Source organism: Lathyrus oleraceus, chromosome 3, assembly GCF_024323335.1.
Source record: "Lathyrus oleraceus cultivar Zhongwan6 chromosome 3, CAAS_Psat_ZW6_1.0, whole genome shotgun sequence".
NCBI lineage: Eukaryota > Viridiplantae > Streptophyta > Magnoliopsida > Fabales > Fabaceae > Lathyrus > Lathyrus oleraceus.
Window position 1 is genome coordinate 168,815,963 of NC_066581.1, and position 11,810 is coordinate 168,827,772.

Genomic DNA, 11,810 nt, shown 5'->3' on the forward strand with positions numbered 1-11,810 from the left:
CTGCATAATCGTGTTCATTGAGTGTCATTGAGTAGGAATCAAGCATTGATTTGAAGATTTGGATCAAGAATCGAGCTACACAAGCATATGAACATGAAGATGGAACTTGAAGTTTGAGCTAGAACTAAGGGGTTTCCATTGCCAATTCGTGCACAAAGCTTCATAACAAGGTTGGAGGAGTGGATCTGGATCATTTGAGGCCTTGAATACACTGTTTAAACTCACTGCTCTTCAAACCAGGTGAAATTCGATCATCATAATTTGTTGTTTTATTGCCATGATTAGGTAGAGTTTTTGATGTTGATGATGTTGATCTAAATAGAATCGAATTTGGCTAAGAATTGCATGAGATATGATGAATTAAAGTTTGTATGTGCAAAATGTTTTCATTCGATTTTCTTAATCCATGGAGAATTAGGCCAAATAAATGTTAGATTCATGTTCTACGTTATGAGACGATTCGATCCATGTATAGCATGCTTAATTCTGGGAAATTTGTTCATAAGCGCCGCCTCCTTCATCGGGGAAGACGGTGGAAACCACCGCGTTCCACCGTCCATGAACAGTGCTAGGGTTTTCTGGTTCGCGCGCTTAGGATTCACTGTAGAAGCGCCTTTTGCCTTGCAGTCCTCGGTTCGAATCTGGCCTTGCGCTTGTTTTCTCAATTTATTTTCCATATGGAACGCAGCGTTTCAATTGAAACGCGCTTGAACCACACAAGCCACAGTTCGGTCCTTGCTTGTGTTGGTTTTGGATTATTTTAATTGTTTTATTGCTGAGCGCTCTTGTAACCTCATGTACATGAGTTCGAGCCTTGCCTAGAGCGTCTTTTCCATGTTATTTTCCAGCGCTTATTTGACTGCATGAACCTGAGTTCAACTCCTGGCCTTTGCATTTTTAATTCCAATTCACATTTCATTTTTTACATGATTCACATTATTTCCTTTTATTTTCTCCAAATTCTAAAAATCATAAAAAACAGAAGACTAATCCAATTTAATTCAAACTTTTTTCCACATGTTTGCTTGAATATCTATTATTTTGTGATGTTTATCTCATGATTTTTGCCTTGCTGGAATTTTGATTGAGCTTGCTTATTTGAGCATGATGCCAAATGTGACATGTTGTGCTAATTGATTTGTGAAATGCTCATTGTTTGTCCAGTTGCCTTGAAATTTTACATGCTTGATCATAACATGTAACATGATTTTTGAGAATTGGTTTGGCATTTTTAGCATATTCCATTACTGTTTTAGACACATGAATATATGGTGTGACAATTTGTGTCACACATTTGGATGATGCATTTGTTCATTTTCATTCATATGCCATTTGTTGTCTTCTGGACTTAATTTTTGGTATGATGCTTGCTCATAACATATTGTATGCACATAAAAAATTTCATGATCATTGGATTCATTTCTGTTTTAAAGTGGATTTTCTATCTTTGATGTCCAATTGTGATCACCTTGTGTGCCTTTGCTTTATCTTGATCATTGGATGGCCTTGCCTTATGATTTGAGTTTGATCCTTTTTATGACGTGTTCTTATTTGATTAAATGTGCTTCATGTGGAATGTCAACTTCTATTTTGACTATTTGCTTTGCCTTTGACCCTAGTTTTGGTACTAGTGGTTTGTACTCACCTTTTGAGCTTTGTATTTCAGGTTCAAGCATCTAGCTCTAGTGGTTGATGTGACCTCATTACTTGAGATGCAAGTTTGCTTTAATTACTAACTTTTGATTGTGTTGTAGTTTCATTGAGTGTGATGGGATCACTTGAATGCTTGCATTCATGGCTTGCATTGTGTACATATTGGAAATGTCCCACTGTTGTTGACTGTTTGATTTGTCTGAATAGGATATTGACTTTTTGACTTTTGTACAGGTACATTAGTCGCTTTTAGCTCTTACTTGAGCTTTGCTTTGCTTGTGGTTGGTTTACCACTTAGGTAACCTCTCTAACTCCATGTAGTCTGGAAGCCCTGTCGTTTCTTTTGGCAGGCATTTGGCTGAAGTCCTCCTTAAGAGGCAATGACTGTGATTGTTTATGTTTGTGCTAAAGACCTCCTTGTCGAGGCATGTTACTTGTTAAGTCCTCCTAAGTGAAGAGGCAATTGACAGATAGAAGGGATTTGCAATCAATCCCCTGTTATTCGTTGAGTCGTTCATTATGCTCGCACTACGTGCTGATGCTCTTGAACCTAACCCAAGATCTTGTATAGAGTCAGTCAAGTGGAATAGGGTCCCTCATTCTGGATCCCCACGCATTCTTTGATTCAAGCTCACCCAGGCCGGGTTAAGAGCTATGAGGTCTAATCCTCATTACCTTTCATCTGCTCACCCTGACGGTCAATGTCAGTGGTTAAGAGCTTCTGCACACCCCTACAGTGTTGGCTTGTTTGTCGAGGTTGATATGACCCCTTGACTAAAGCCCAACCTTGTATGAGCCGCTTGTTTGCATATAGAGTGTGATACTTGTTCACTTGTGATTGATGTTTACTTGCTGTGCGATTGACTTGCTCCCTGTGCGAGTTAGGTTCTGATTAGAGACTCCAACTTAGGGATCGTTTGCATGACAACTTTTAGGCTCGAGTCATAGTCTCCCTATTAGTCTGTTATCTCCCTAGTCTCTGGTTAGGAGGAAGTTTCTCCCCTGTTAAGGGGAACTATGTCGCCCTGATTCTCATACCAGATGAGATACGTAGGCAGGAGATTGAGCTGATCTCTCCGGGCACCCTTTTCTTTTTTCAACCTTTTTGCTTCTGCGTGTGTGTGGTTGTACCCTTTCTTTGTTCTGAGTCTGATGTAAGTCCATCTATTGGCATTCAGTTTCCCGTTTGTTTGTCGTTTGTTCGGAGTCTGATGTAAGTCCATCTATTGGCATTTGGTTTCCTGTTTGCGTTTGCTTGTCTGGAGTTGGATGTAAGCCCATTTATTGGCATTCTGTTTCCAGTTGTGTGTTTCGTTTGACGTCTTAGCGTCTCCTTTCAGTGTTTTGTTTCGGCGTGCGTTAGCCGAGCTACGAGTGCTCTGATTCTTACTTTGGTTAGAGAAGATACGTATGCATAGGATGCGATGTCCTAGCGAGCACGTTTCCCGTTTCCCCGAACTACGTTGACTTTGATGTTTGTTTCTGACAAACTACGTAGGCATAGGATGCGACATCCTGCCGAGTCACTTTCTTCCGTCTTTCACCTGTGTTTTATTCCAGTTTTGTGCAGTCTTTGAACAGTTTATTAGCAACCTTATTCTTTTCTTTTGAGCGTGGATCCCGTCGAGTACGACGGACGTGAGGGGTGCTAATACCTTCCCCTTGCGTAACCGACTCCCGTACCTTGCAATCTCTGGTCGTAAGACCATTCCTTTCCCTTTTTCAGGTTTACTTCGAGCATTTCCTTTCCCTCCTTTGGGATAAATAACGCACGGTGGCGGCTCTGTGTCTTTTCCCGCCGGTTGTTTTTCGCGATGCGACAATATGGTACCTTTTGACGAACAACCCCATTTCTTCATCATCCAAATTCTCGTCATCACTTGTTTCACAATCACTTTGCTCATTGGTTGAGGACTTTTAACTTAAAGCCTTTAGAGCAATAGACTTCTTTTCTACCTCCTTGTCCTTTCCTTTCTCATTCTTTATCTTTTTCTCGTGCTTTTTCTCATGTTTATCCAAGAAAGTGAGTTCTTGCTAATGTTCTTCTAGCTTGCCAAATAACATTGTGAGATCAAGTGTTCAAAGATCATTTGCTTCTTTAATTATGGTGACATTAGGTTTCCATTCCCTATTAAGACACCTCAAAACTTTATTAGTAGCAATATCATTGGAAATATGCTTACCTAGAGCATTCAAACGATTTATAAGATATATGAACCTCTTTTGCATGTCGAAAATGGTTTCACCATGCTCCATGTGAAACAGTTCAAACTTTTGAGTTAAGGAATTTATCCTAGCTTGTTTGACTTTATTAGTTCCCTCATGGGTAAATTATAATGCGTCCCACGTAGCTTTGGTAGTTTCACAATGGGAAAGACGATAATATTTATCAACACCAAATATGGATATGAGAATATTTTGTTCCTTTTAATCATGTGACCATAATTTTCTATCATTATCATTCCATTGTACTTCCGGTTTTGGTACGACGACACCTTCACCATTGTTCATTGTAATTTGATTAGGACCGATGACGTCTCATACATCCTTATCAACCAAGTTGATATGGATACGTATACAAGCTTTCCAATAGCCATAGTTTTCACCGGTAAATATGGATGCTCTATTGTACGCCCTTTTAGGTTCGGTAGACATTTTCTAATAAGCGAATATTGAAGCACGGAATTAACTAGAGTTATTGATATCACTTGTTAGACTAAGACGAATTATCTAGAGGGGGTGAATAGATCCCAAGTTAAAAAAAAATTACAAAAATTGTTTTGAAAAATTTAACAATTAACGGAAGTGACCAGGGTCAAATCGTCTAAATTGAACCACTATCGAAAAGCCAGAATACGTGTATATAGAATCAAGTTATGATAATGAGAACAAATTGATCAATATACTTTTAACAATAATCACTTGAATGCAACAATAAATGTGAAGTCTATTTCTAATGACTAAATACACAAAAACGTAATTGAGGCAAATTATCGAACACCTTATTATCAATAAAAGTTTAACCAAATGTATTAATTGCATAATATACAAATTAAACCATTTGCAAATGAAAAGTAAAAGAGATAAAGAGAGAGAGAGAGAGAGAGAGTACATAAGGATTTGTTTAGAAAGTTTCCCAATCGGCCTCGTTATGGGTACGTCTGCCCTCAATTCGAACTCGTATTGAGATAATAAAAATTAACCTTGGCAATTGTAGTTTACAAGATAAATGTAGCAATGCAACCCCATAAACCCTGTGTTTGATGTTGATTTTAACACTTTATCTTCCCTTGATCTGAGCTTGATCAAGTCACCCAAAAATACCAATTTGATCCACCATCTCACTCTACTCCTTTGCAAGAAATCAGGTTCTTTAAAGCTTTCACTCAATCGAATCCAAATTGTGAATTATTGTCACCCAAGACTTACCAAGATGATCCTCCGGTTACCGTTACTCTTTTGACCGAACCCACAATTCTTCAAAGTTTTCACTCGGCTGAATACAACTTGCGTAATCTTATACAAAACCTTCAAATCACCAATTGATCTTGAAGGAAAACCCCAACTTGGTTTTCTTATTTGAAACCCCCAAAGATTCTCAACCCAATTTACAATTCAACAATCTAAATTAGATGTTATCAACTCTGATTCTAGATGGCACCGAAACAAAAAATTATTATGTGTAATTTGTTTATGTGTATGCATAGATCATACATTGAAAATAAAGAGAATTATTTGTATATTCCTAATTTCATCTCATAGGAATGACGACAAGGTTGAGTCAGTTTCTATAAGAATTGTGATGTGGTGGAGGATGTGTATTGATTATAGAAATCTAAATAAAGCTACAAAGAATATCACTTCCCACTCCATTTTACTGACCCAATGATAAAACATGTAGAGAAGCACTGGAAATATTTCAAAAAGGAATGAGAAGCCATTGAATAATATCCTAGAGGTGGATATATTTGATGTATGGAGAATTTACTTCATGGGACCCTTTTCCTTCCTCATTGGGAAAACAATAAATTCTTGTGGCAGTTGATTACAATTCAAAATGGATTGAGGCGACCACCTCTCCTACAAATGACCCATGATTAATTATTAAGTTGGTCAAAAATATAACGTTCTCGAGGTCTGGGTACTTAGATTGGTCATAAGCGATGGTGGATCACATTTTCTTGTGAAATAATTTTTAAGCTTGCTGAAACATTATGGGGGTAAAACACATAGTTGCAACACCTATATTTCGTAGATAAGTGGTCAGGTTGAAGTCTCTAATAAGGATATAAAAAGAATCTTGGTTCTCTAGGAAGCATTAGGCTACTAAACTGGACGATGCACTCTAGGCGTACCAAACGACTTATAAAACGCCAATTAGAATGACTTTGTTCAGGCTTGTATATGGAAAATCATGTAACTTACTGGTTGAATTAGAACACAATGCATATTGGGCTATCAAAGCCCTTAACTTGGATTATAAGGCTATCGGTGAGAAGATAAAGTTACAACTGAGCGAGTTAGAAGAATTGAGGTTATACATGTATGAAAACACTAAGCTTTACAAAGAAAGGACTAAGAAATGGCATGATAAGCGAATTCTAAAATTAAACTTTGAAGAATGAGAGGTTGTCCTTCTCTTTAACTCAATATTGAAAATCTTCCCAAAAAAACTTTCTTCTCGATGGTCGAGACCTTTTGAAGTAAGAAAGGCGACACTGTACAAACTCCTCATGTTTGTTCACCATGAACAAATAGAGACTCAAGAATTATGTGGTTGGGGAGGAAATAGAAAAGGGGATATACATTACCCTAAAAGGACCCTCTTGAAGGATTTGCGAAAGTAAAGTCGGGCTAACGAATTTAAATAAGCGTTGTGTGGGAGGCAATCCATGGTGTTTTTATCTAAAATTAGTCTCTCTTTTTTTTTTTGAGGAAGTGGGTGTAAAAATAGACATAATATGTAGAAAATTAAATGAAAAGGAGTACAAATGAACAAACAACCCACTAGCCTTGAAACCACAATAAAATACCAACATTTTAGACAAAATTATGATTTATTCGTAACAAGGTGTTATGGTCGTAATTTTGGATCTTCTAATCCCCCCAAAAAGATGGGATTATTAAGGGATTCCTACAACAGGGTGTTATGTGATAACATGAAACTATATCACATTTTTAGACTTGATTTAATTAAATTATATTGTTATTTGATTCAATTTATTTTATATTATTCGATATTACTTGGTATTTTCTTTTTATTTATTTCAGGTATCATTATTTAAAGCACGTGTGAAAAAGAAAGAAGAGGGGTGCAAAAAGAAGACTTTCTAGAAAAAGCAGCTCACAAAAGCCCAACCCACGTTTGGGGCAAGGAAAATGGTTGTGACGACCGCCACACTCACGTGCCGAGCGTCACGCCCCTTTACCTAGTGTTACGACCGTAACACATAATGTGACGGACGTCATACCCCCCACTCCTATATTTTGGCGTTGACGTGCGTAACAGAAGGACGTTCTCCCCTATTCTTCCTCTTGACTCGTTGACACTTTGGAACCCTACTGAAGATGCTTTTGAGAAAACGGTTATTTTATGGATGAATATAAATAGACCTCAAAAGATCCAATAGAGAGCTCTCTACGCCGTGCAATATTTTTCCTGCTTTATAATTTTCCAGCATTCTAATTCCCAAGCATTTTTATTTTCTTTTCTAGTTTAGTTTCCTAAGCATTCAATTCATTTTCTCACGATAGTTTCTACACCGGAAACTATTGTGTAATTTTTACTGGATCTAACCTTACGTCAGATCATAGTATTTTATTTCCTTGTTTTTACTTTCCTGTCTGATCAAGAATTGTGAAGAACAAATCCAACCGACTTGCGGTGGAGTGTTCGAGCATCGAAGCTAGGAACAAAACCAAGATTTCTAATAATTTTCCAGGTTCATTAATTAATTGATTTATTGTTTTAATTTACATATGCTTTGTGCTGCTGTTTATATATATTGTTTGTTTAATATGGTCGTATTTATGCATGATTATTATCTAGGCATGTTTAGCATGTCCGGCTAATTATTTAGATATCGGTATGTAAAGTAAGCGGAATAAAGGAATCAAAACTGAGTTGGTTTAAATTTATTTCAAAATATAGTCACTCTTTTCTGGTCTCAATTTACAGAGTTAATACCAAAGTTTTTGTACGAGAGTAAAAGACATAAAGAAGTTAAAATCAATAGAACGACGGTTTGAGCTTTTAACTGGACAGTGTAAATTGAACATTAACTTTAAATCAGGGCGAAAGCAATTTTTAAGGTTAATTAAATTCTAATCATTTTCAAAAATTATTTTTAAAAGTTAAAGGTGAGGACGAGAGTTAAGCATTTAAGTTTAATCATATAATCTAAGTCAACAGAGCGAGAGTTTGAGACGAGGGTGTTTAAACGGTTAGTATTTTCTCAAAAAGAGTTTCTATAGATTCTATTGATTTCAAAAATTGATTTTAGATTTAACGAAATAGTGAGAGCGTACGTTAATATAAAGTCATAGTCTGATTCAACAGAGCGAGAGTTTGAGGAAAAGACTTTTAATTTAAAGTGTCTACTGAAAAGACTTATTTTAAAACTAAGAAAAAGACCAACGAAGATTTGATTCCCTAATTACGACGAACTACATACCGATATCCGTGTTATTTGATATTTAATCTAGATCTAAATTTAGTTTTACTATTCCCCCCTAATCATCAAAGTATCATCCGCCTTAGCTTTACGCAGTAACTTTAGAAAACGGTATATCGACTCATTAAGTCCCTGTGGGATCGATATCTTTTAAAACTACACGATTAGACTGTGCACTTGCAGTTAATACCCCGATAGACTTATAAAGTCGCGATCATGTTTTTGGCGCCGTTGCCGGGGACTTTTATTTAGTCGATATCGTAACTCTCCTGTTACGCTGTAGAGACTAAGGCAATTTTTATTTCCCTTCTTTTTCGTTGATTTGTATGCCACACACTCGCTCACAAGGCGAACCGTACTACTTACGAATCAACGACGTTGAACGATATCTCTGATTATAACGACGAATTCGGGAGTATCGTGCTACAAACAATCTTCCTCCAATCGAAATTCCTGATCTCAAAAATCTTCTTCCTTCGACGATACCAGCGATGGCAGAACCAGCTCGTGCTCTTCGAGATTACGTTGCTCCATCGCAAGATGAGCCGCATTCGAGTATTGCTCCACCCGCAATCGAAGCGAATAACTTCGAACTTAAACCTTTGTTGTTGCAGGCAGTGCAACAAAACCAATTTTCTGGAAATCCTACCGAGGATCCAAACCTTCATTTATCCGTATTTGTCCAATACGCTGACACTGTTAAAGCTAATGGTGTCACTTCAGAGGCAATTCGACTTCGTCTCTTTCCTTTCTCGTTAAGAGATAAAGCTAGAAGATGGCTTCAGTCTCTTCCTTCCAACTCAGTCACCACATGGAATGGGTTGAAGAAAGTCTTTCTTGCCCGATATTTTCCTCCAAGCAAAACAGCTATGTTAAGAGCCCAGATAAATGGATTTAAGCAGAAAGATAACGAGTCTCTTTTCGAAGCATGGGAAAGATACAAGGACATGATGAGACTTTGCCCACACCATGGTTTAGAGGACTGGTTAGTAATTCACACCTTCTATAATGGTCTCTTGTACAACACAAGGTTAACAATAGACGTCGCTGTCGGTGGTGCGCTTATGGATAAACCTTACGCCGAAGCTTATCAACTTATCGAGAGCATGGCCCAAAATCATTATCAGTGGGGAAGCGATCGAACAATGGTAGAGAAACCTCAAACAAAAGGGGGCATGTACGAGATAAGTAGCCTTGATCATGTTAATGCAAAAGTGGATGCTCTTGCCCAGAAAATTGAAAGTTTGAATGTATCACCTCCAGCCACCGTGGTTGTCGTAACTCAAAATTGAGAAGTCTGTGGAATTCAAGGTCACACGCCTACAGATTGTCAACTCCTAACAGGAACTCAAACAGAGCAGGTGAACTATGTTCAAGGAAATCCTTACTCGCATACCTATAACTCAAACTGGAAGAACCATCCTAATTTTTCATATAAAAGTAACAACGCTTTATACGCACCAGGACAAGCTCCCAGTCAAGCCCCAGCTATACCTCCTGGATATCAAAAGCCGACCCCATCTACACCTAACAATAACGTTCCTAGGAAATCCAATTTGGAAATCATGATGGAGAACTTCATAGCTTCTCAACAGCAAACCAATAAAGAGTTCTTAAACCAGAATGTACACACTAGCGAACAGATTAAACAACTAGCAAGTAAAGTGGATGCCCTGGCTACCCATAACAAAATGCTGGAAACACAAATCTCGCAAGTAGCTCAACAACAAGCACCTACTGCTGCCCCAACTGGTACCTTTCCTGGACAGCCCCAACCTAATCCGAAAGGCCACGCTTATGCAATTATATTAAGAAGTGGAATAGAGGTAGAAGGACCATCTGACCCAAGGATTGAGAACCAAAACTCTAAAAAGTCAACTGAGGAAGAAGGTAAACCTAAGGAAAAGGAAGAGTGTAATAAAGAAACCATAGAAAAAAAGGAACCTTATGTACCTCCGCCACCTTACAAACCACCTATCCCTTATCCCAAAGGCTAATTAAAACCAAAGACGCGGGCCAATTTAAAAAAATTGTTGACCTACTGAAACAATTAAACGTCACCATTCCTTTTACAGAAGCTATTACACAGATGCCTTCATATGCTAAGTTCTTAAAAGAAATTTTATCTAATAAAAGGAAACTTGAAGATAGCGAAACCGTTACACTCACTGCTGAGTGTAGCGCAATAATCCAAAATATGCCTCCTAAACTTAAAGATCCTGGTAGTTTTTCTATACCCTGTCATATAGGAAAATTTGTCATAGATAAAGCTTTATGCGATTTAGGAGCCGGTATCAGTGTTATGCCCTTGTCCATATGCAAGAAACTTGAAATGGGAGAATTAAGACCAACTAAAATGTCTGTGCAATTAGCAGATCGTTCCGTTAGATATCCCGTAGGAATTCTTGAAAATGTTCCCGTGCGCATAGGTCAATTCTACATTCCCACCGATTTTATAATTATGGACATAAGAGAAGATGAAGTTACCCCCATTATATTAGGAAGACCCTTCTTAGCAACCGCCGGTGCTATCATAGACGTAAAACGAGGACGACTCACTTTCGAAGTAGGAGAAGAGAAAATTGAGTTCATTCTTTCCAAATTTTTGAAAGCACCTGCAATAGAAGACACATGTTACTTCATGGATATCATTGATGAATGCATAAAAGAAACAAAATTCGAAAATGACGAATTGTCCGACTATCGTGTAGAAGACAGACTGAACCAATGTTTAGCAATAACATCAGATCCTACGCAATGCCTTAAGAAACCAACCCTCGACCTGAAAACACTTCCCAAAAATCTGAGATATGAACTCCTAGACTTAGAACTTGAACGACCAGTGATAGTCAATGCAGACCTAGGAAAACTTGAAACAGAAAAACTCCTACATATCTTAAGAAAATATCCAACCGCACTAGGATAAAACATCACCGATCTTAAAGGGATAAGTCCTTCTATTTGTATGCACCGCATCATGCTAGAAGAAGACTATAAAACTTTTAGGGAACATCAGAGGAGACTAAACCCGATCCTGAGTGAGGTAGTGAAAAAGGAAGTAACAAAGTTATTAGAGGCAGGTATCATATATCCTATATCCGATAGCAAATGGGTTAGTCCTGTACACGTAGTACCAAAGAAAGGAGGTATAACAGTGATCGAAAATGAAAAAGGAGAAACTATAACCAAACGAATTGAATCGGGATGGAGAATGTGCATTGACTATAGGAAGCTAAACAAAGCAACCCGAAAAGATCATTTTCCTTTACCATTCATAGACCAGATGTTAGAGCGACTAGCCAAGCATTCTCACTTCTGCTATCTGGACGGTTACTCAGGTTTCTTTCAAATACCAATTCATCCTGATGACCAAGAAAAGACAACGTTCACATGTCCTTTTGGTACCTTCGCTTATCGACGAATGTCGTTTGGCTTGTGCAATGCTCCTGCAACCTTCCAAAGGTGCATGATGGCAATATTCGC

General features: G+C 37.8%; 1 non-coding gene across 1 annotated transcript; it reads right to left on the reverse strand.

Moving 5' to 3' along the window:
- Window positions 1-9,196: 9,196 nt before the first annotated feature.
- On the reverse strand, window positions 9,197-9,303 carry LOC127133164 (small nucleolar RNA R71). Its single transcript, XR_007807156.1, has one exon. It is a non-coding gene; the product is annotated as a small nucleolar RNA R71 (small nucleolar RNA).
- Between the last annotated feature and the right edge of the window lie 2,507 nt (window positions 9,304-11,810).